The sequence below is a fragment of the Amia ocellicauda genome, chromosome 18, assembly GCF_036373705.1.
Source record: "Amia ocellicauda isolate fAmiCal2 chromosome 18, fAmiCal2.hap1, whole genome shotgun sequence".
Taxonomy (NCBI): Eukaryota; Metazoa; Chordata; class Actinopteri; order Amiiformes; family Amiidae; genus Amia; species Amia ocellicauda.
Genome location: NC_089867.1, coordinates 18,313,432 through 18,317,813, shown reverse-complemented (window position 1 = coordinate 18,317,813; position 4,382 = coordinate 18,313,432). Strand labels below are relative to the sequence as shown.

Sequence of the window (4,382 nt, the reverse complement as noted above, 5' to 3'; positions counted from 1 at the left end):
GGTTGGGGGGGAAGGGGAAGGGGATCCATATTTCATTGCACTCTATTCTCCTCCCATTGCAAATCTGGGTGAGAGGACTTGGCTCACATTGTGCCTGTGGAGCGAAGGTGACTGCTGATCACACACACAGTGAACTGTCACACATTTGGATTTGTAGCTATTCTGGAGACATTTAAGGAGTAGTGGGAGGTTGGACTTTTTTTACACACTTAACAGTGAACTTTGATTCTATGAATCTGTTCCTAATTGTGCTGCAAGTAAAACAGAAAGAGACGGATGCCATGATGCAATGCCTATTTGTGCACTTAGTTTAATCAGTTATTATCAGTTTAATATGTTTTTATTATTCTGCCTGTGAAGATGTACAGAGTTTTTGTTGTCTTGCAGGATCTTTATTGTTATGATTATACCTGATCTTACAGTTGAAGTTGCCCATTGATTCATTGAATTCATTGAACTGCTTTTACATCATAAACCCTTTGATGTGTCATACACGAAAGTGTCATACTTAACCACAACTTGTCATACAGGATCAAAAAATGCAACACAGATACTGTTCACTTGCAGAATTATTATTAATTTTTATTCTGTTCAAGAAAGACACTTAGAGATGGTCTGCGCTAATAAACAGATGAACAAATAAATTAACAAACAAAAAACTGTGAAGTAACAATCAATTAATTAAGAAACCAGACCAAGACCACAAAGCATTAACACTCTCAAGCCCACATGGAGAAAGTACAATTTTATTGTACTCGTGCGTCTCTCTGTACGTGCCTCTCTCTGTCAGCAGTACATTAACACGTTCATCTAACACAAGTTCATCTTTCTCAGTCTTGTGGAGCTGAAGGATCTGGAGGTACCCGGCCCTTACAACACCAGTCACTGCACTGTAAGGAATAACTAACGCTCTTCTGCACTCTCTGCTTCGTGCTAAACAATACCTCCTACCCAGCGCCAGCCCAAGCTCTTAGTCTAGGGTCCCTCCTTGATGTATCACATGTGTAATGCCAACTAAAATGAAATAATGCATATGTTGCATGAATGCATGTGATACATACATTAAAAGCTTCACACACTACACAAGATAGTTTCGCTACTGTATACTGACAACACAGTCCATTTCTCTACATCTACACCATGTCACAACAAGCTCCATCCTTTAAAATTATTTCGTAATTACGTTTCACTTCAACTCCAATTTTAAATCCTGCAAGATTTTTAAATTGCATTTTTTTAATTATTACTACATCTAGCAGTATAATTGTGTCCCTGTATATTGCCACTAATCTTACTCTGCTCCAGTACGGACAAGTTCAGTAAGTGGTCTAACAACCCTCTCTAGTGTTTCGAGCAGGTATAACATCCAATATGACTTATTGCCTGCTGCAGAAGTTAGGCATTTATTTAGTTTTCGGTCAATGTCTTCACAGGCATCATTGTGTACCGCAAGCTGTAGCGTAAATAGAATAAGTGCAGTCTACACCCTAAAGCTATTTAGTCATTACATGAAACTTCACTATGAAATTTGAGAACGTATTCAGACTCTCACTCACAAACTATTTAGAAAACTGAGGCCATAAACATGTTCAACTCTTGCATCACCTTGAGAAATTTGTAATGATAATTCAAAGTCTAAATCGTGATAAACACCCCAAAAAAACTGCATAACAATTTTAGAATTAAACAGCGGGTATAGACCCTTGAAAAATTAGACATAGGAATGCTGTGCCCTAGTTGCACATGTCTTCTGAACCACAGCATGCTTCTTCATCTCATCCACTTCTCTGTGGTCTTCATGGGTGCTTCTTGAAGACTTGTCTGCAGACCTGATCTTCACAGCGCAACTCCTGGAAATAGAAATTGGACAGAGATACACCATTCAGTCACAATATATATATATATATATATATATATATATATATATATATATATATATATATATATTATAATGTCTGGAGAGGAAATCTCAGACTTTACCATGTCTCAGTCACCCTGTTTGAATATTGCATTTCCACTGCACCTCAGTTTCGCTTTGTTTCTTCACCCCGCAATAGAATAGTCTTAAAGTTGCAATTGTACAGTTGTCTGGCAAGTAATTTGGAAAGGGCTACAGATGTGAGCAGAATGATGAAAATGGGAAAATGGAGTGTTGACACTGCGAGCGAGAAAGGACGGCACATCTCACACAAAGTTATGCGGTGAATAGAATGACTGCAGCCAGCCGCGATGGAACAGGTGACTAATTTTAAACAAAAGCCGGTGTGGCTGGGCCTGCCGGGAGGCAGCGTAGATGGTGCATTCTGAGGAATTATGTGCATTAGCGATAGGGTGACAGCAGCACACAGGCAGCTCTGACGTACGAGTGTGAACAGCCTTACCAGGTACAGTTTGTCATCCTGTATCCAGTGTATCCAACCCCGATCCTTCTTCTCGCCTTTCTGCACACACACCAGGTGGTCACTCTCCTATGTCACTAGAGACTGAGAACAGAGGCACAGACAGTTAACTCAACATTGGTCATAGGTTTATCCACGTGTAAAACAAGAGATCAAATACAAATTGTCACATTTTGTAGTTTTTCAAATGAAGACAATTTCTGGGGACTTATTGCAACCATTTTGTGCAAAACGATATGCTGTAAGTATGTTACTATGGCTGCTTTGCATCAGATATAAGGGAGCATCTTCTTTTGAAATAACAAAGTGACATTTGAAGAACTGCAACCAGAAAATGGAAATTGAAAAGAACTTGAAATTGTGCCAGGTTGGTTGGTTGAAGTTTCGGATTAGGTCTGTGTGAGTGTATTGGGCATGTGCTTCTACTCTAATTGAGAGGGAGATCTTTCTCTGACGCACCTTGCACTTCCGATTGTCCAGCCCTTTGGTGTGCTCCTCGAACTCCTCGCCCACACAGAAATCAAAGGTGTAATTCCTGAAGGGGCTCATTGTTTTCACCATGAAGTAATTGCCCTTCTGCACCACCACCTTCTTGTGTTTCAGCTTCAATGCACTCTTGCGGATGGTGGGGTCAATACCTGAGTCAGAATAGCTAGTTGCCATTTGTACTGTCTATGTATGTTTACAAAATGTTGTTACTAAGATATAGGAAGGAACATTGCAATTCTAATCTTACAATTCTAAATCTTTTGATATATGAGTTAGCACTCAAAAATAGAAATTTGCAAATAAGGTAATGTAATGATAATGGTTTTCTTGGTCGTCAGCTCTCTCAAATTAGGCTGCAGAGAGATGCCTATAAATAAACATTGGAGGTTGGAGGTTGCACCTTAATGAACAATAGAAATCGAAATCACCTCACCCAACCCTTTCAACTGTCTTTCCAGATTCACACCACCTTATTCACACCACCGTATCTTTTAGCTTTCTTAGTAAACCAATAGGCTGCTATTGGCATGTTTGTATTTATTTATTTTCTTTTTAAAATACATCACAAGCCTTTACAAATATTGAAACTTCACTCACCGAGCGCCAGCATGTAGCCTTCCAAGTTGACATTGCTCACCATCTCCCAGGTACCACCGAAGTTCGCGGGCATGGTGACAGTGAGGAGGAACTGCTAACCCAAGTAAATCAACGCACAAAGCAGCAGTAGGTGAGGGGCGAGCACTGTGTAACTGTCACACAAGCCTGAGTGTTTTGTGACCGTGTCCCGAGTGCTGCACACCTCACAGCCAAACCCCAAACAGCCTTATAACTGCTCACCTCATCGTTTTACCCATTTCCTGGGGTAAAACAAAAGTCACCGCCCATATTGGTTTAGACAAAGAATTAAAAAACATGCAAGAAACACTACTGCCTCCCTGACACACTGTATAAAGTATTAACATACTTTATTATGAATTCATTCATTTAGCAGATACATATATCCAAGGTGAATTAAAACATCTCAATTAATGCTCAATGTTTTAAAATCCTTCAAACTTTGAAAAATATTTTCATTCATCAAACAAATACCTGGCAATTTCCATGTAACCTAAACATCCATCTGTTTACATCTCTGTGTCCTACAGGGTTTAAATTTGTATCAGGCGAAAAAAAGAAGAAAGGTACGGATTCTTAGCAATGTTCTTAAAAACAAACACCAACTTCCCCACCAGTGAGTTAATGTGAAGGACCTGAAAGTGTCCTATAGTGTCAGTAAGCACATGATTATCACATGTGCAGGGATGTGTGAGGTGACAGATGTGGGACAGGGTCTTCGATGCATTGTGACAACAAATCACCAAACCACCATCTCCATCACTAACCATTTAAATTCACTGCAGCTGTTCACAGTCAGTGACATTTTAGGTCAGCAGGCAACAGACTATGGCCGACACAACCTTGACCTTCTTCTGAACTGCAGACTAGTAGTAGAAA

General features: G+C 39.8%; 1 pseudogene; it reads right to left on the bottom strand.

Moving 5' to 3' along the window:
• Window positions 1-1,266: 1,266 nt before the first annotated feature.
• Window positions 1,267-3,688, bottom strand: LOC136713837 (retinol-binding protein 2-like; annotated as a pseudogene).
• Between the last annotated feature and the right edge of the window lie 694 nt (window positions 3,689-4,382).